Source organism: Hyalella azteca, unplaced genomic scaffold (genome assembly GCF_000764305.2).
Source record: "Hyalella azteca isolate HAZT.00-mixed unplaced genomic scaffold, Hazt_2.0.2 contig3816, whole genome shotgun sequence".
In the NCBI taxonomy this organism is placed as follows: domain Eukaryota; kingdom Metazoa; phylum Arthropoda; class Malacostraca; order Amphipoda; family Hyalellidae; genus Hyalella; species Hyalella azteca.
The window spans coordinates 238,709-260,564 of NW_025934050.1; the positions used below are offsets into that span (position 1 = coordinate 238,709).

Sequence of the window (21,856 nt, forward strand, 5' to 3'; positions counted from 1 at the left end):
AATTTGCAATCAAATTTCGTTTTCATGGAGCATCGGAACCTATAGCTCAAATTCTAGCCCGAAACTGCTAGATTCCGGATCTATATATAACTAGATTTTTTGACAGAGATTTCGCAGACTGATACTAGGAGGCATCAACAACTATAACACACGCTGCATCTCCAGAAGTTGTTCATCGAATGCTGTCAGAGTGAACGGCGAAATGATCCTTATTATGAAGAAAAATTTATCCACGGAAACCAAATTTAAATGACCTGCCAGTTATTGATTATGATCTCAAAATAATAGAAATTTAATTGAGAAATTGTTAATTTTCTAATTCCTCTTCTGATTAATCTATGCTGAATTTTTGAATTCACCAATTGTACCAATTTCATGGCAAATTTCTCTAATTTGTACCTTCAAATATTGAGAAACTACCTAAATATTCCATGAGCGTTAACGCCTTACGATATAACGTTTCTAGATCTATATCGTTATAACCTGGTCTTAAAATGCTTAAAATTTCATCGCCGGTACACCTCTATATTTATAATTTTAGGTTGTCGGGGCCCATTTGATAAATAAGTAAATGTGAAAAGAAAGCCGTCTGTGGCCCCAGACATTTACGTATGATTTGATGGTAAGCTTAATTGCGAACAGAAAAAGATGAATAAAACTGCATCAAGGAGCAAAAAATCAATTGAAATAGCCTAACCTCAGGTAACGACGTACCAATATTTTAAAACCGTGTTCATTTAGCCGCCTATTTCTTAAACTTTCCATCGTGAAACAAGCTAAGTCCTTGTTTCGGAGCCTTTCTCTGTCGTAGAATCGTAAATCAGAATAAAAAACTATAGTAGATTCCTACGCAAGGTCACGTCAGTGTTGATTTAAGTGAGAAATTACTAACCTAAAGTCTCATGCAGTGTAACTTACGTCTTACCCTAACTAGGTATTATTTGAATATAATTTATTCTTAAATTTATTCCTCTGTTAAATTTAGGATGCCTTCCTTATTTATCCATTTGAATTTGCTAATGAAAGCGTCTACACTTCGGGTAATTTTTATTTATATTATTTTTAGGTATGTTACACGTCGAATAAATCTTTACACGTCGAATAAATCTGTATAGTATTAATTTGCTATTTGTTACCCCTATTTTTAATTATCACTTCTTTCAAGTAGAAAATATGATATAGCAGCTAAGTTAACGCCAAATTCCATCATACAGTTCCAGAGCGCCAGGAATGCCTTCATCCGTTAATTAGCAGGTGACGCCGCGGCTGGGAGCCTCTCAACGCCAGCCTGGGGCGGGGTCCCCACAATGCGGTCGCTGGAGCAGCCGCGCGACACTGACCTGATGGAGTTGTCTGGCAGGCCGAGCTCGTCCATCTACCGTGGAAATTTCAGACGTCAAATCACAATGCCAATCAAATCTTAGTATGAATGAAAGGAACTTCATCTTGGTTTTGCATTCGTACCGAAGTATTTTTATTATAATCGATTATTCTCGCAAATGCACACGAACAATGCTCACAAGTAAATATACTTGAATTATAGAGTGTTTTCATGACTCATTGACTTTATACCTTTCGACTAAACAATGCATTATTGCTTATTCGTATCTTTGAATAGCCTCCTCATTTACGATGGTGTGTTTTCTGTGTTTTACATAAATTATTACAAAATACCAGACGTGCTTGCATTCCGAATATCCTTTTAAAAACAACAAAGGACAGAACTTGAACACTTCTTTTCATGACACATTTTAAACAAAACTACCGACTATATGTATATCAAAGGCCTACGCCACTGCAAACTGTATTGCTAGTTTTATCAAATTAATATTGCATCTTGAGGAACTTCCCCTATAATGTGCACCAAGAACGCTTATCATCCCAGAGACTGAGAAGAAAGATCATTAGCACGCTAAAATTAAGGCGATCATTCTTTCGGTAGTGATGTAATGGGAAATCAGCATAAAATTTTATTCTGATCTTCGAAGCAGCGTGCCTCTCATTGTCCCTACTGTCCTAATTATTGAAGACAAATAATGACTGACACGACACTCGCAACATACTCAACGAATAAAATATCTAACATATTTTACAACCAGAGACCGAAACTCAAGAATGGGACGTGTAGCATCGAAAAGAACTTGTAAACGATGGTGACTTCAGACGATTGACACTGAACCACAGGAATAAATAATAACGACATTTTAGTACCACTGTAGCGCAGTTGCGAGCGTAGTGGTAGCAGCACCGAGCTGAGATAGCTACAGCGGTGGATTCTAGCCCTTGCTGATATAAGATCAGTTTATTTCTCAGTGTCGCTGATGAGCGGTACTTGGTTGCCGTTAAAGGTGGTGCAACCAGCTTGGCCTTGGGTTGGTGTCCTTAATAAACGAGCTCTGGTTACTTGTTACCTAGGAGGATCTTGAGGCCCTTGTTGTGTCCACTCTTCCTTTGTGACACCGCACCACTTCCACTGTAGTTAATTGACAAGTAGTCTGTTCATGGTGGGATGTATATTGTTCCTATTGTAATGTGTTTTTGTTGAGATAGTAAGCGCGTTTGTATGAAAATCGGCTTTGTTGCAGCCACTAATCTTGTAACTTAATATCTTGAATAAAATGGTGCGGTCAGTGATGGAGTAGACGCTCAAAAGTATGATGTTGGAGTCAATGTTGTAAATGTTTGCTGGTGTAAATTTTTGCAGTGCCTATGGCGGAATGTGTTGCCGTGTTTTCAGTGGGGACTGAGGGATCATTGTGCCGAGATATATATTGATGTATATATGGTTTCCTCATTTTAGTAGTTGTTATTATGGCAGTGTGTCTGTCCATGGCTGAGAAGGTTTTGTGAGGCATGTTGATTGTGAGCTTTTTTCAATTGGGTATGAGTCCAATTCTATTATGAGTTTAATTCTTTTACCGCGATTTACTCTCAGTAGTAATTCTTTCTGAGTTCGCAAACATACCAGATGAAATGATGGGCTTCAGGGACGGTTCGGGGTCAGTGTAACTTCCAAATTGTTTTGTTGATAAGGAATAGTCAGTGCCTGGAACTGAGGTCTGACTATCAAAAATAGACACGATCTAGCAACTCAGTCAGCCAATCCCTGACGCATTTTCCAACGAAAACCACCAAACACAGATGAAAAATCGGCTGTAAGGCGTACTACGGTCACTACGACTATACTTAATCTAGTTTTGATGGTACGGCCCTCGGTATGAAGTATTCTTTTAATGTTCCTCTTCAATTTTTCATTGCTTGTTGTCGCTTTCGATGAATCATGGATATGCCTCGGGTCTTCTGAGGTCGCGATTGTCTATGACTTAGGTTTTAGGCCAAAAGTATGTGTTCGGAGCCTTGGTTTGGGGTCTTGAGCGTTCAGAAGGGATTAATGGTTGATAAGGCGACTTCGCTAATAATGAGAGAGGGAGGCGTGATCTTAAAGATGAACTCATGCAAGGTCGTAGTGTATGGTTAGTCGTGGAGGCGTTTTAGCCCTCTGGGACAAGCCTGTCGGGTTAGGAGCATGGGAGTACCATAGAGCACTCCCATGTATGCACGCCACATAATTCCGAGGGACAGACGGATATCCCCATGAGAAAACGAGCGAGCTTGAACAACCAGATAACGGCCGCCTCCAGTAATGTAGAGAGACGGAGGCTAGAACATCTAAAGGATAAAATTAAAGAAACTGAACGACAGTTGCAGGACTCACACGAGGCCGAGCAACAAATTGCAGAGGCGCAAGCGGTGTCTGCCATTCGAGAGAATCCCAAATATTTCTACAAATATGCCCGGTCAAAGGCCAAAATCAGAGCCTCAGTGGGGCCTCTAAAAAATAACGATGTCCTTATTGGAGACGACCAGGGCATGTGCGAATTTCTGGGAGCTCAGCTCAATTTGAAAAAGTATTCAGGGTACCCCGATACTCTCAAGACAGGAGAATGAAATTGGAGTCATTCAAGAACTTCCAGAGGGGCGGGAGCTGATGAACATTGAGTTTGAAACACCGGATCTAGAGAGGGGTATCCAAGAATTATCTACGTATTCGGCTCCTGGGCCAGATGGGTTCCCTTCAGTATTACTGAAAAAATGTGTCGTTTCATTAAAGGCCCCTCTGACTTTGCTCTGGAAAGCATCATTGAGAGAAGGAAATGTTCCAAGTGACCTAAAATTAGGGCTAACTACCCCTAGCTACAAAGGAGGTGCAAGAGACAAACCCCAAAATTACAGGCCGGTTACATTAACATCACACGTAATCAAAGTATTTGAGGAGGTTGTTGCCAGAAGGTTGGTGCAGTACATGGAAGACGCTGACCTTTTCAGCAGAAGGCAACACGGTTTCAGACTAAATCGTTCCTGTTTGTCTCAGTTACTGGAGCACCACCCCCAAATCCTGGCCATGCTGGAGGAGGGGGCCGGGGTGGACGTGGTGTATTTGGACTACGCGAAAGCGTTTGACAAAGTTGACCATGGAGTGCTCTTCAGAAAATTAAGACTGCTGGGAGTCGGAGGTGAACTGCTGGCATGGATCAACAGTTTCCTAACAGAAAGACTACAAGCTGTCGTTGTAGGAGGCTCGAGATCGAGCGAGGCTAGGGTGAAGAGTGGAGTACCACAGGGAACGGTACTCGGCCCAATCCTCTTCCTCATTCACATCTCCGACATAGATGTAGCTGTGAACCACGCCACTGCATCGTCATTCGCTGACGACACCGGGATATTAATGACCATAACGGACAGGAGGGACTACGAGAGGTTGCAAGAAGACCTCTGCAATATATGACTGGGCCTAAGTGAACAACATGCAGTTCAACGGGACCAAGTTTGAGGTACTGAGAAACAGAGGTAGCGGAAGAGCTGGTATGGAGCACCGCTACCTAGCACCTGACAACTCAGTAATCGAAGAGAAGCGACTTGTTCGTGATCTAGGAGTGTTGATGAATACTCAGGTCAATTTTGGTGATCACGTAACGGCAATAACTGCAAGAGGTAGGCGACAGATGAGATGGATCTGGCAGACGTTCAGAACAAGAGAAGCTGAACCGATGATCACACTCTTTAGAGCCCTTGTAATACCAATTCTTGAATACTGCTGCCAGCTCTGGACCCCGTTCACACTCGGCGCAGCGCGGCAACTGGAAGGTGTCCAGTGAACCTTCACTTCCAGGATCGGAGGGATGGAAGAGTTGAAATACTGGGAGAGGTTGAGGCGCCTGGGTCTGTACTCACTGCACAGGAGACAGGAGAGGTATGTCATTCTGTACACATGGGAAATGATAACCGGAATGGTGCCAAACTTCGTGAGCGAGACCTTCAGGATTGAGACATATCACAACGCGAGAAGGGTGAGACTGTGCAAGATCCCCCCACTACGTAAAAGATCCGCTGTCAGATTTCAATCCCTGCGGGAAGGATCACTTTCCGTGGCAGGGCCAAGGCTGTTCAACGTCCTACCAAGGGATCTAAGAGAGGGGGAGTTCCCCCTGGAGGCCTTCAAGAGACAACTGGACGTGTTCCTGGGCACAATCCCAGATCGACCTCTCGTGCAACACTACCAGCGGCGAGAAGCAAGCAACAGCATCGTGCTTCAGGTGGCCCAAATGAGGGCGGATGAACGATAATCAGAGGCGGCGATGCATTGTGGCCTGGGACTGCTACGTCCGAAACAAGTACCAAGATTACCAAGAGGGGGGAGCATACTAATTGTGGTAGGATAGAGAGAGCAAAAAACATAATTACAGTGTATGGCGGAAGTGCGATTTCATGGTGACGCGCACGTACGGTTGGGAAGTTGCTAATTAATCGGGGAACCTGAGAGCATGAGACTGAGAAGCATGAATCACAATCGATTGCCATGTAGGGCTTTCAACCAGACACAAATAGGCTTGCCACTCTGCATGAAGTAAAACTGCTTGACTGTTGGTCGGCGGAAAAGTAGTTGATGGAGTAGATGTCGGTGTGTAGCGTTCGATGGAATGCCTACATAAGTATGGTAGGCGTATGATTAGCCAATTGAGTGGACTGGCTTAGAATGGTGTATGTAAACACCTGATTACTGTAAATGCGGTAGAAATCGTATTCAACGAAAAAGCTGCCGGTCACAGGAGCGTACAAGATCTTGAATGTGAAAATCTCAGAAGGAATATCATTTGTATGAATAACGTTTACTACCATAATTATGATTTGGTCAATTGTTTATCATGCTTTCATCAACGTTTTTAAAGTTTACATTAAAGGTAGAACTTTTGCTTCCACTATCTTGAGCAAAAAACTTGAGCACGGTTCTAGAATAATGGCAGAAATTTAAAATACTGGCGGTGGGCCCATCAGCCTAGCAAGCACATACCTCACAAAAATTTCGTATAGAATTCTAGTCACACATAAAACTGAAGTATTTCTTGGGATATAATTTTCGAATGACATCAGAATGAACAGGAATGAAAATAAGTTCTTACTGAATAAACCTGGGCGTAGTTGAGTACTAGTCCGCCGCCGCTGGCCATTTCGTCAGGGTGAACGCACACGGAAGCGTCGGTGAAATTAACTCCGCTGTTGAAACCAACAATAAATGTGCCTAAGAAAATATGAGAAAGAGTAGAGAAATTATTTTTTCATTTGTGGATGTTTCAAGATTACTGAATTTGCGATTGTATGACATTAATGCAAATTAAATTGCGAGTATTTGAAATAGGTAACTGCACCAGCAATTGGACTGGGCTGAGGACTCGCGTGTAGAACGTCCATCCAGACTGTCCAGTTATAATCAGGGATGAAACGGCCAGATCCAAATTGTCCAAGTATGCAGCATTGATGTTACCTTTGAATTCAGTGCTGTGAAAATAGGTACCCTCGTACAAATTGTAAAAGTTGTCATTCAGTCCGAATTCGCTGCCAGCGTATCTGAGCGATGATGCCTGCGTTAAAAACATTTAACCATTAATATTACTGAAAGACTTTGCATGTAGGGAGGGAAAGTGGGGTGCATTGGGACACGAGGGACATTGGGATACGTTAATCATTTTAATATATTAGAAGTTACAACAAATTTTACGCTGCATCATTCAATGTACTGACTCTAAACTGTTGTTAAATAATAATATTTGATGTATAATAATAATTTACGTAACTCACTGTCCCCATGTCCCATTGAACACTACTTCAATGAATAAATACCGTCACACTTCATGCATAATTCACACACTGTTGTTACACCTCTATCATCAACAATGAAAAAGTTTACGACAATCCCATCACGTCAAGTTAATTTGGCTTGTAAATCTACGTTGACTTGTGCAATTACTCTGGTAATTGAGCTTAAAAATTCAAACGATATTTCCAATTTATTTGACAAAAGAACAAATAGGTACTTCAACGTTTAGAACTCCCAGAACAGGACATAACGTTGAGGGCTTTATACTGCAGATAATTCATGTGTCGCTGGTGAGCGTCACTTGGTTGCCGTTAAAGGTGGTTCAACCACCTTTGTACCACTAATGAGGGTGCAGCTACAAATTGGACACCCAAGCGTCCAGGTTCAACTTGAGTGCAGGAGCAGAAAAACATTTGATAAGTACGTGGCAGTAAAAAAGTAATGCTTGTAGCTTGCAAGAGATAAATCTCAAATTCATATCATGATATACATAACTAAGATCGTGCAGCAGCAGAAAAATACTTGATAAGTACGTGGCAGTAAAAAAGTAATGCTTGTAGCTCCAAGAGATAACTTTCAAATTCATATCATGATATACATAACTAATATGTAAGCTGTTAATTGGCAAAAAAAAAAAAAACAACGGATGAACGTTCGGTTTTGCATTCAGGGCCTACAAGTAATTTATTAAATGTTCAGGTCGCTATGATTTGTGATGAAACTGCTGGATATTATGATGGCAGTGCATTGCCTGATAACAGGCATTGAACAATGTACCTTCGGTTATTCAAATAAGGTCTACAAAAGTTCAATATTTATAGGTGAGTTTCACAATTTTATCATATTGTGGTGCGGTTCGCATAATTCTTTCGGAGAATTATGATCGTTTTATTCAATGGCGGCTACTGGGCGTGAGTGTCATACATAACGTACATAACTCTGCTCAGACACCTAATAACTTTTTTAACGAATTAAAAAAATTTTTGACATTAATTTCAGACAACTTCGATGACAAAACCTGGTCAATGCTTCGCGGTTCTTATTCCTCATAGTTACTTTATCATGTTCGCAAGGCAAAATTTGTTGCTAGCCTCGTTAAGTGTTTAGATATTATTCCTGTTTAACGTGATGCAGCTTGAGAGAGTGAGTAGCGTACAAAACGCTACACCAGTGGTTCCCAAACTTTTTCAGGCTGGCGCCCCCTTTGGCTCCCTAGTGAATTTCTAGCGCCCCCCACAGACATTCGCCTATTTCTTGAAATTTAGTACTCTGCAATTTTAGAAGATAAAGGTTAAACACAAATGTGTATTTCACAAATAGAACCCCATTTAGTGAACCAATATGTTTTTCAGCTGTTTTAAGTGTTTCAGCACTAGAAACCTAGGACGTCTGGAGCAAATTTACGGCCAGACTCGATCGTAGCCGGTCTCACGACCAATCACCAAATTCAATTATCAAGTAATATCCCCCAAAGCAATGAACGCAGCTCTATGAAACTTGGAATATGTATTCATCAAAAGCTAACGGTGATATTTAGCACGTTAAAACTTTTGAAATTTCACCTTCATTCGTGAGTTATATTGCGATACTGGCCGAAATTCGCAGTGATCAAAGAATTTCTTCCAAATTACTGAACAGATTTGAACGAAATTTTTTTGAATATGCATTCCTAACTACCAAACGGTGATTTTTAGTTTCAAAAATTATTTGATTTTACTTTCGTTTGCGAATTTTTTTTCATTTCACCGTGATTCTTGATTTCACACTTCCATATATTCGGCCCGTATCGCCGGGTAATTTGTCGCTTAAATTCGCGGCGATCAAGAAATTTCTTTTCAAACTAATGAACAGATTTCAACGAGACTTTGGATATAAATCCTAACCTCCCAACAATGATGTTTAGCTCGTGACAATTTTTCTATTTTGCTTTACCACTGTTGCTTACGATTGATTCTGCATGCATGTATAATATTTACGAAGGTTATTAAACCATTCTGATTTCTGTTGAATGTCAGTTACTGATAAATTTTTAATATAGAAGAATTCGTATCTTTCATTTTTTCACATGACTATATTAATGTCGGTTTCACATTGGTTGCCGGTGCGGTTGGTATCCCTGCTACGTACCTTCTTTGTTTACGTTTTTCGTTCGGCTGATCGCAACGAAAGGAGATTGTATATCTCAGCTGTGAGCTGATTGCATTGGCGGTCAGTTTTGTATTTGTGGATTGAATCATAGGCAGTTTTTTATGTATTTGTGAGTGAGTGTACATAGTGAAGATGTTATTCTTTGCGATTTTCATCAATAATGACATAACTACACTATTGTATTGCGCTCTTGAAATAAGAATTGTAGCATTACGCATTAAGTTAGCATCAGTGCGTTAATATTGTGTGTATTTGAGGCGGTCCCTTCTAGCTTTCTATTGCTGATTGGATTCCAGTGGCTGTGACGTTGCACACGTTCTGGCGATGATTGGATACCTGTGACAGTACGTTGGACGCGTTCAAGCGTTGATTGGATTCTTGTTACTGTGATGATGCAAGCGCTGTTTTTTTTCAATGAAACAGCTGTGGCATCTTGCAGAGACTTATCAGTGATGATGATGGACTGAAAGTGGAAGTGTACTGGACGTTCCAGATTTTTGGGTCCTGCTTTCCGATTTGCTATGTTTACCAGTTATTATGTTACCCCTCTGGAATTCCACACTGCAGGCTGAGTGAAATCGAAGTATTATGAATTGGGTGATTTTCGAAGAATTACAAATTATTTGAGGATAAATTTCAGAACTTTCCATTGAACATGGCAATGTTAGGAAGTCGCAAGTTCCAACTGGAATTTCGAAGGTATCATTTGATCTATTCTTCTTAACAACCACTGTAGGGAGAATTTTATTGACTCGTGCAAATCAGTTCTATAGACCGTACATCCGAGTGATGTGTCGTAAGATAACGCGTCGTTAGCAAATTACACTATGTGAATGCGCGCTTGTGTCGTCTCACCCTGAATTACATTACCGCGAACAATTAATTACATTTTATGCACTACGTACCTGAGCTACCGTATTGAATATGTTAAAATGGTTATAATTTAGCCCTGTAGATACTAGATACACTAGGCTATTGTTAGCAAATATTATGGGAGAACTTTGAGCATTGATGCAAGGGAAATTCACCCTTTAGGATTTCAGTTACTTAAATTTATTTTTGTGTCGTAAGTTTTACGGCTGTTTGTAGGGTTGGCAGCCATGCTATTTGATGACGTGGCGTTATAGGCCTGAAGCCCAGGTTAGTTCGTCTCATTCGATTGCTGTCACTTGGTCGGAGCGTACCTATATACTGTCACTATTTTCGATTGCACCTGTACGTCCCTTTTAGGTGGGTGTTAGTGCATTTGATACCATTGCTGTGTACTACCATTGCTGTGTATTACCATTGCTGTGTACTACCATTGTTGTGTACCACCATTGCTGTGTACTACCATTACTGCGCGTCTTTGCTGCGTTACCTATCTTGTGCTTAGTTTCGTAGTTGTTTTCAAATTAGCTGTCGCTAGGACCGGTTTCAACCTCTCATTTATTAGTGTTCAATTAGCGTGTTTTGTTCAATAAATTATTGTTTATTATGCTTTCATTTCTCCCTTGTTGAGGATCGGTGGCAGTTTCGGGTTAATTATCGAGTCAATTTGGAGTCGTCCTATACCTGAACGATACAATTGATATACCTGAACTTTACAAGTGTTTTTCGCCGCAGAATGCTTAACAGTTTATGTGAATGTGATTGTTTAGAGATGGCGATTATTAGAGAATGTTAAATAATGGTTAAGGTGAGAGAATCTTTTGTACTGCCGTATTTGGAAAATGTTTGGTACCCGCAATAGGTAGGAATGTTTGGTACGGGTGAATGTGTTAGAATGTTTCGTACATGGATAATGTGGGATAATATTGGGCAGTGTTGAATATTGGAGAATGTTGATCATTGCGTGCTATTGCATATTGGAGAATGCTGATCGTTGAGTGCTATTGCATATTGTAGAATGTTTGGTTTTAAGCAATGTGAGAGAATGCTGGCTGCTGGTGAATATTGAAGATTGCTTTGCTCGGGCAATTTGCGAGGGTCATGCAATTCTGGTTAATATCAGGGAATGTTGTGGGTAATGTGGAAAGTTGTGGTTGAAAGTTGTATTAACTGATATTATTCCCGTTTTAAACACGTGTTTACTTGCCATTTGCTTCATTGTGCCGCGACGATACAAGTCTAATCTGCTCCTATATACCTATATAGCGTACAGCGATTCAACGCATTTTTAAACGCATTGATAGATTCGGCCATGTCTGTCCCGAACGTATCAGGTAACAATTGCGCATGCCCCGCGGTCGCCCCACGGTTGTCAAGGAATATACCGGATCCTAATCAGGTGCTTATTTCCCTCGTACAACCAGAACCTAAAGCCGCTAATTTACACCGCTAGGCGAGCTTTGGGCGTCCTTGAGCCAACGGCTGACAGGAATCAAAACTTTGATATGGTATTTACGCGCTAATAGTAGCTTAATTACGCGATTCGGCTAGCTGAGTGGCGGCTTACGCGCCTGTGCCAACTCATTTTGGAACAAGCCTTAATTAAGACACTTTGATGTGTCGTTGGTACGCAGCTATTTGTGTGAGTGCATGTCAAGTGTACCAGGGTCTCCACCTGACCATCACCAATATTGATGAATATCTACCAATTATTTGGGTTATATTTCAAATGAAATTTGCCAAAATTTTAACGCATAATATAAAGAAGTGGTAGCCCAGTTTAGGCTGTTGTTGTAGATTTACAGATCCTATGGCTTTAAGCACTCAACTTTCTAGGCTACTTAGCTCTATCACGCTTCAGCGGAAAAGAGTATGATGTACAGTCTGGAATCAGAAATTTCATGTCCATAGCATGCCCCCACCAAACTAAATTATGCATAAATTCCGTTTCCGAGTTATTATTTTACCCCACTATAGGAGAATAATTAACAAATATTATTATTGTTCAAGAGAATGCAATCTAATTGATCCGTGTGTGTGTATTAGTCATTTTCACCAATCAATAGATTTTACAAATACTTCTTACCTTCCTGTAAGAGGGATGCTGTCAATCAATGCATATTTATCACTCTTTTTAGCGCACTTTCTCATTTATGGAAAAAATATGCTATTGTGCTCGTCCGTCCGTGACTTCAAGTTTCATCGATTTTTAAGAATACTTTAATACTTTAATACGTGTCGTGATTTAGATTATAATTTTAGATTGGTTGAAGATTGGCCTTACCTTATGGAGGGTATAAAGTTGGCGGATTCTGATGAATTGGAAGACGCAGAAGATGATGAAGTGAAGCGATATGCATGAGAAAATACGCTCTCAGTCACTCACTGCAGTGAGTACTGATCCATTTTATTCAGATTCACCAATCGACTTTCAGAATATTTTTGAAGTCACTCCGGTTCTCACCAGTTGTGAGCAGAGGGTGCCCCATCTTAGACAGACATCCACGGCAATAATGCTACAGCTGATGCCAGTGAGACCCTGGGTGAAGTTGACGTTCTCGTAGGCAATCCAACTGTTGATAATTTTTTTTACATAACTAAATGTTGCGAAAAGGATGATTTTAAAGGCGAAAAACTTTCATGAAATATCACTGAGTTTAAAAATACGCACATTAGCCATGTGATTATAAATTAAGATTGTTGACCGAAGCAATGTCACTAAAATTAAAATTTATCGTCTTATCAAATGTTACTGACGGTTTTACGGCACAAAGTCAGAATGGCATCCAATTTAATGAATTGGTTGGGTATTGAAGAAGTGCCTATCCATCACGAAATTAATATTATCAACTTCGAGTTATAACACTGCAGAACTGTTACCTGTAGGGTACGGATTCGCATCAACATTGACCAGAGCTGGAACATTGTACCGTTCTTTGTGGATGCTGAGCAATCCTTGAAAAATAATGCTCTGGAATTTTCACCACACTTGAAATAAATTAGGTGATTACTGATTACGTACATCGACAACGTATCAGAGATCAGCTCCATTATTTCTTTAAGATTTAGATGAGCAATATCAGTACAATTATTATAATTGTATTGAGTAGAACGACTAAATTCCCTGTAAAAGATTAAAACTTAAATTTAGCAATGGAGATCAAAGTTAAGTTTTTCTCCGCTTGACATTGGCAAGAGATAAGTTTTCAAACAAACTTTTGAAAATTCCTCTGCCTTATCTCCTTGCTAAAACCTATTCTAAACTTTAGGCTTCTGCCTCATGTCTAAACATTTTGTATAGCGTGCTCAAAATTCGTAAGCTCACTCGTCATTGACATACCATGTCTGAAGAAATTTTTCTTCTAACAATATGCTCAGTTTTAATCTTGCGAGATTTTCGGAAATGATTTTGAAAAACTTAACGACTTCTGTTGACAATTCTTGCAAGTTTATTAATTTATCGGTCGCATGAAAGATTTTATCGACATAAAAGCGCATCTACAACTTCATTTGGCGACGAAAATGTGGATGCTGTGAATGTTGACTCATCTAATAATGCTGTGGATGTTGACTTTAACACTTCGGTTGAATTAAGAAGTGAATCTCTTGTCTAAACAACAGCTTTTTGAATCTCATGGGATTATCAGTTTTGAACACTGTTTTTCCATTTGCTAGAAATGGTGTTGGCCTGAGACTTCCATTTAAACGAGACGAACATTTTCATGGTATGAAAGAATTTTTTGGCAAACCTATTTTCTAATAATTTTAAGCGAATAAATCATAAAGATAAATTGATGATTGATGGTGCCCATTTAATCATCAAGCATCCAACTCAAATGTTTTTCTAATCGATTAGCTTTAACGTGAAAGAGTTTTGGATTAAATTTACTTTGAAATAAAAGTCACAAATTGTTTTTAGTTTCTTAATCGGGAGGAATTATATCATACAGTCCGTTTCAGATACATGTTTTTCCAAAAAAGCGGCTTTATAGCGGATTAGACTCGAGTTTTTTAGATTTTATTCATTTGTGTTAAATTGAATGGAATTCAACCTACGATACACCACAAATAGATAATCTTCTCCAACTGAGATGCTATACATTATGAATTCGAATTTATCAGGAATATTTTCTTTCTGATTGTAGTTTGTCTTGTATTTTTTGTTTACGGAAGGGACAGTTAGTGGCTAAAATGCAGTGGTCGTTGTGGCTAAAATGCAGTGGTCTTTGTAGAAGTTGGTATAGTGAGTGTAAGTGTAGACGATCGGAGCAAACGAGAGTAGTATGTATTTATGCTATGGATGGTCCGCTTTTTCGTAACATTTGAAACATATGAGTAGGTGAGTGTAATGTTCTTGTTTGCGCTGCTATGGTGTAGTCTTGGTATTGTGTATGTAAAATCGATTAGTAAGGATACTGAGAAAACGTTGGGCTATTATAATGTCTGCAGTGCTGATCTTAATGGCATGTATGTAGTGTTGGATTTTAATGATTTATTGTGCAGGTAGATTTGATTGTTGTGTAATAATTTCATCTGTAGTGTGGCTTCCGACGTCTATTTTCAGCGGTCTCATAAAAATAGTCCGTTGAGCTCTGAGGTCACCGGATATGATATGAGGCAAGTTAATTTTAATGAATGCCTTGGTCGCTTTCAAGGAGGTAAATTTGTCGACTGCGGAAGCGTCATCCGTCACATTGGGACATCATCAGTAGGAGTATGGGTCAGACTGATGCGCCGGACGTCGAGTTATTTGTGAGTCGTATGAATTTATTTTTTGAGGTTTAGTTGCTATTTTTTGGATCAATATTTTTTACTTGAATGCGGTAGGTCTGCGTTCTCTAGCGTTTTGATGGAGTTAATGATTGGTGAGGTTTTGGTGGTCGATGATGTAGCTTTGGTGATGATGATGGAGGTTGACGTGATGAACAGGAGGGTAATCAAGGTCGTGATTGGGGAGGGTTGCTACCCCTCGCCCTGATTGGGGTTGGACTGGGGAGGGTTGCTGCCCCTCTTTGGATTAGGAGCATGAGATTTGGGGATTGAGTTAGAGGAGGAAGCGAAAACACCTGCTTATGGTCAGAATGCAGTTGTATATCCAAAAGATGGTTACGACCAAAATTCGAAAGATTCAAATCGCACTTCCCAGTAACCCGCACTTACAGGTGGACCCAACAGTTAGGTGGTTACAGTTTGACCTTTACCCGCACCCAACCTACACACTTACTACGACTCCCCACCCAAATAAACCTAACCAACCGTCATTCGCTACAGCAGTTGTTCCCAAAGTGGGCGATACCGCCCCCCTGGGGGCGGTGGAAAGATCTGGGAGGGAGCGGTGAGGAAGAAGGAGCGGCAGTCCGAAGTCGAAGTCAGAAGTTCGAACGTTAGTTTGACGATTTGTACACATAACGTGCAGCACACGGCGGCCAGCAATGGGGGTTTCCACCCAGATCTGGGTGTTTTGAACCTCTCCTGGGTTAACGTTACGAACAATTTACGGTTATAGTTAGCTCGTGAAAATTTTTTCGGTTTTCCCTACGTTCTCGAGTTTTTTCTTCCATTTCATCTTAATTTGTGTTTTAAACAGCAATACGTACTTAAATTCGCAGTGATCAAGAAATGTGAACGAAACTTAGTATATAAATACCTAATCTNCGATGTTGTTTCAACGTTGACATCGCGTTGAATTCTGACGCTAAATGCGCATTTATATAAGGTTTTATCAGGTTTACATGTTCAATCATGAATGCCACAGTATTCACGCGATTTCAACGTTGAAACGTCGAAATATAGGACGTTGAAAAAGTAACGTTGATTCACTTTTTATTCTGGATTAATATTCAGCGTTATCTCAACGTCGCGTAGTTCGTTGTTTCATCGTTGATTCAACCTGACATTGCTTACTTGGGGCGCCATATCTGTCGTAACATGATTTGGAAAAATCCTCATAAAGGTCTTAGATTTTCATACCGTAAAATCAGAAATATTTCTTACGATTAATGTTTGAAAAAAAGAGCTTCGATGTTTATTAACAGCCTCGGAATGCCTCATCTTAATTTTTTACTCTAGTAAATACAATAAGTTCAATAAAAATGTAAGTTTTTCCTCTCTATCTATATAGTTATCGAAGATTCAAACGTAATTGTATACTAGAATTTCGAAAACTATCTTGGTACTCTGACATGTCTATGATGCTGCCGTTGGATAATTAGCCCTCATGCATAATTAGTTGTAGCATAAATGTACATAAATGGTCGCGTAGAGTGTGAGAGCACATCATTAGTTACCTGCATCACCAAGAGTGGCACTTAATTTGCAAATTAAGAAAACGGTTAGTATTTTCATTTTACAGAGTTAGCCGCAATAAAACACTAAAACTTTGCAGAAACGTGGTGGGATAGAAACAACGATTCTGAGATGGTGCATGGCTTCCTTCGAGCATTTACCGACTTTTGTTAGTGTCCACCAACATTATGCATCATTTCCCATGGATATAGAGATAAGATGCAGGTGACAGTATTCACAACAGTAATCACAATAGCATGCAGGTGGCAGTATTCACATGCCTGTTGAATTTGAATTATGTTCGGTCGTGTCTTCTTTCGACGTACCCAGGGCTGCTTGAAATGAGTTTATCGAATTATTCCAACCGCCCGGCTTTATATTAATGACATGGGCTGAGAGGAATTTTTTTTTTTTTACACTTTTACCCTCCAGATGCGGTTACTGTGGTTAATATTGATGAAAGTTTTTTCAGAAAACTCTATTCGAATTTATTCATACATGGTGAGAAGCATCGTCGCACATTTTCGAGTAATACAATATTGTTTTTCGTAATATAAGCTATTATTAAATTTTTTCTACAGTATCCTGCAGGTACCTAGTTGTACCCAGCTACTGGTGATGTAGCTGGTGGGAAATGGGATGTAGCAAGTGGTGATGAGAAGTAGCAAGTGATGTAGCAAGTGGTGATGGGAAAAACAAGTGATGTAGCAATTGGTGATGGGAAATATGTTTCATATGATACATAAGATAGCGATTTTCAATATTTCATAATCATAACAACATTATTTGTTCCTTCTTAGTAGAATTATGTAAAAAAATGTCTATAAAATTTAGGCACAGAAGTGGCTTTTCCTGAAGTTATGATGTAAAGAGTTAATTTAAGCACCTATATATAGTGGGCTAAGGTTTCGTGCGCAGGCACGTGTTACCGGGTTTTATCTTGGGTAAGGTTGAAGGTTCTTAATCGAGCGAAGAGTTAAAGACAAGTGAATACATACGAGGCCATAAATAGCAAAGTCTTCATTTGGTCTCAATATATTAATGTATAAATGACTGGCACGATACTGCATGCAAAATTAAATCCACGTCATTTTCAACGTGAAATCAACGTCACAATGAAGACGTCGATTCAATGATCAAGAAGTACATTTTATCAATGCGATTTAATGGAGACAATTTCAATGTTGAAACAACAACTAACGGGTAACATCGCTTCAATATTATACAGTAACGTCAAAACAACTTGGCAAAATGACGTATGTTTAATTTCATTCTAGACAAGTATTCAACATTAATTAGACGTCGCAAACCGGAGTTGTTTCAATGTTGATTTCATCAGGCAACTCCTGCTGAGACTATTAACATCTTTTTGTGGTAAATGAAAAATTTGAAATTTGACTACGTCAATAAAATCATTCATGGGGTAGCGTCATGGCTGCGGGATATATATTTACTCGTGTGCTTGATTTATTCGTTAGGAATATACGAATAAAATCGTAATGGATAAAAACTTGTTTGTCCATAAGTGAAATTCAATTTCAGTTCGATGGATATTGTGTTCAGCTCGGTGGACATTGAGTAGGGTAGAGGAATTTTTTAAACTTCTTTTACTCGTGTAAAATCAAATCGATTGTGGAAGTAACATAACTCTGATTATAATCGATACGGTGGGTATGTGAGATTGAACGGTGATTGAACGAGATTTGATATGGACCTGTGCAGGTTAGGCATTTATTAAAATATGTCGTTCAGTGACCTGTATATCAGATCGGCGCAAGAAACACTTCTATATAACCAATACCGCGCATATTAAGGCATTACCTTTTCGTTGCCTACTTTAAACGGATCAAATTAGCTCTTAGCGAACGAGCACAAATCCGCATCCATATACACGATCGGCCGTAGCTGATCTAGATCAATATAAAGACCTGTTATACCAAATATTCACTTGCGTATAACTTCGGAATAAAAAATGTCCTGGCCAAGTATTACGTTTATTAATCTAAAAATTTTCCGCGAAGAAGATATAAAAAACATGTTATTATATTAGGGGACCACTCCAGCCGGACGGTAACATAGTAAACATATCAACGTACTTGTACATTTGAAGACTTACACAAAGCAAAAATCAACAGGAATGAAAAGTTTCTCATATAAATGAAACTTATTTCGAAACTAAAATTTGAAATGTTTTTTAATCATTTTTGTTTCGAAACTACTTTATAGCGGATGTATCTGAATGCAATTTTCAGATGCTTATCAAAAGGCTACGTAAATGCAAGAGAATTTTCTGTTTTTTTTTTCGATGTTCTAGCCTCGACAGATGAAATTCAAGGAAGGCCTCGACCTAGGCCCTGTCGTACCAATAATGTCTAGGACGCCCAGAAAGAGAGCGATTTTGACGGTAATATTTGACAGAGATCTGCGACGGGATGCAGGCGATCATGTCTCCCTAATGGACGATCTGCGGATCTCGTGCCTGGCATGACAAACAAGGCTGCTTCAGTCCCATAGCAAACACATCAAGCAAAAATAGCGCTGACAAAAAAGCAGGTTTATCCAGTAATTACATCCGCAAGCAATAATTCGACTAAATTGATATAATGAAACAACTGAAAACATTATCTGAATAATATGCTTAAAATATTGAGGAACATTACCAGTAAATACACAGAAAGATTGCTAAAAATACGTGCACGCAAATACACTCCACATATATCCTTCCCAAAAACACATGCAATAAACACGCCAATTATTCAGCAAACACATCCAACCCATAAATTGCACCCCAGATCTGGGAAACACGCATCCAGTAGTCGCATCTAGCAAAGAAAGAAAGCTATCACGAGCTGCATCAAAACCATGTAAATCAACCTTTAAAATCACTGCTAAATAGAGCTTACGCTGCTGGTCGGCGCCTCAATGTAAAGAAGCCCACACACTAATTAAAGGTTTCATAAGACACACTGTATCTTTTGATGGAAATCTTGATCGGCGAACTTTTCATTTTTTCATTTATCTATTTATCTATCAACTTTTTTCATTTATCCATTAATCATTCAGAGACTGTTAGATAAGAACACTGACACAAAGTTGCAGGTGTAAAGTGTGGGGTATTTGGTGTCAAAATTGGGTCAGACAAGTTTATACTAAATGTTCCACTAGTTAATCTTCCTCGCTGCTCCTTCGCCCATCTTGTGGTGAAAAGTGCTAACCCACAAGTGGGTAATAACTAGTAAGAGAACAATTGTCGTTGTTGTGTGAAATTTACTTGGATCTGATAACACCAAGATAAATCCTGGGAAAAAGTAACTAATTATTATTTTTTCAAAAAAACACTTTCATGGTTTTTAGTGAAATTGGTAACAAGAGCGAGACCGCAATAATGTCTGGCAGCCCAATTCTGCAGCAATTTGCTGATAAGAAGTATATTAATTAGACAGGAACAGCAATAAAAGCCACGAGGGCGACGGCGAGTGTTGTTTGCCGAGCGTATTGACGGCTCACTTATATTGCCAGGCTCGAGTTGTGTTTACTGGCCGCGCGGGAATAGCCTTGGCAGGCACGGCAATACAGCCCATACAGCCAAACATCAACGAAGGACAACATCATATGCATTCAAACATCCTAAGTAGGACAACATTGTATGCCCCTACATCACATGGTGCCAAACATCCAGAAATAAGCATCACAGGCAACCAAATATAACAGGTAGCCAAATATCCGAAAGAAAAACAATATATAGGCGAAGAACCGATGGTGCATCGATGCGGCATCAATGGCGTGTCCGGCCTATGTTCCACCTATAACCTGCCTATGGCCACCCTAAACGAAAAACTTTTCTTAGAATATAATAGAATAGAAGTGCCGGCTCTGAAGAAATAGGCCCATGGCCTGTTGCCGATTCTTGTACTTTTCGTGACTTGCTTCCACTAGGGATCCGGCCTTTTAAACCCGATCTTTCTATAACTGACGATCGATTGCGATAGCTGCTGGACTTCAACCAATAAATATCCATTGACACCGATGGCATATCGATGAGCCACTGATTACCACCTTTAAAATGACGTCGATAAAAAAATTTCCTTTAGTTTCCAACCCGGTGCATTTACATTTACTGATATTGTTTCGTACGATCACAAATTCTGAGGATTACGTATGCACATTCATCATGGCAGTACAAGTAACAGTGTCAGACATGTAGCAGGTACAAATTTACCCAGTACCAGACACATACATCGTGAGAAACCGACTTGAGGAAATGCCTTTGCTTGCAGGATTTGGACTTCGATCTCCCTCGCGCGAAGTCAAGCCTCTACCGTGGAGCCATCATAGAGGACAGGGCAGTCGAGTAATTTTAAAAGATTTAATTGCAGTACTGCAAATATTAATTACATCAAATGAGAGAGGTTAATGCTGCTATTGTGATGATTAGATGATTCCATTAGCCATTTTTTATGANATTTTACGCCACCTGTAATCTACCATCGCCACCTATAAAAATCGATGCGTTACCCTTAATTTTTATTTGGGCAGAAAAACGTCACTCCAACAGATCAGGGCCACTAGATCAAGGGAAATAAAAACCAAATTAAAAATAGCTATAATAAGACCAGACAACACGCTTTACTGAATCATACTCCCTTTCATACCACGTTAATGTCATTTCAAGACTGTTACTTGGGCAATAAATGAGCCTGTTCGAGTTAAAGCATAATCAAATAGCTAATCGTGCCTCGGACGAGACGCAGTGCTGTTAATCAGGCGTGCTAAGTCCATTTTGTTCTCTAAACATGCGGCAGTGGGCGAAGTGCCGGCCTTGTTGCCACCGTGCCCGGGGCTATAACGAGGCAACTTCCGGCTAACTCCATGCTTTCTAACTGCCACTAATTACGTCAGTCTGATCACAGTGCGCCGAGCCTCCAACAACTCGTATTATTGTGATCGTGTTCAGGATCATTGCAATAGTTCGTAGTTGCGATGAGCAAGTGGCCCCCGTTAAATTACGAATTGGCAATTATTTTGTCACGATGAGCGCAATGTTGCGCCAGCTGCACGACAGTTAAAATCGTCTAGGGTGCAATGGAGGTTTTTCATTTTGAATAAAACAATGACAAGGTAAGAAGTGATCCTGCAGGTTTAATGGTCAAGTTATTCTTGTATCGTGATCTATTTCTGGTTTTGAAAAATTAATATTTGATTTGCATAACTGAAACTAACGAGTTACTTTAATGCGTGAAAGCCGCCTGAAAATTTCTGTTAAAGCTCGAGCAGACCGCAAGGTCTAGTCTGAGTAGTCTCTAGTGCAAGCTAGGATGCCTCCCCACAACATTAATAAGTTGCCCACCAACAGCTGCTGTGCTTTGAGGTCTTACTGATTTACCTCTAGCAGCGTTGGTG

At 39.7% G+C, this 21,856-nt stretch overlaps 1 long non-coding RNA gene across 1 annotated transcript; it reads right to left on the reverse strand.

Annotated features, from left to right (window-relative positions):
- Nucleotides 1-1,030: 1,030 nt before the first annotated feature.
- Nucleotides 1,031-6,550, reverse strand: LOC108672068. The gene is made up of 2 exons (XR_001930868.2): nucleotides 6,459-6,550; nucleotides 1,031-1,375 (listed from the first exon to the last, which is right to left on the reverse strand). It is a non-coding gene; the product is annotated as an uncharacterized LOC108672068 (long non-coding RNA).
- Nucleotides 6,551-21,856: the final 15,306 nt, after the last annotated feature.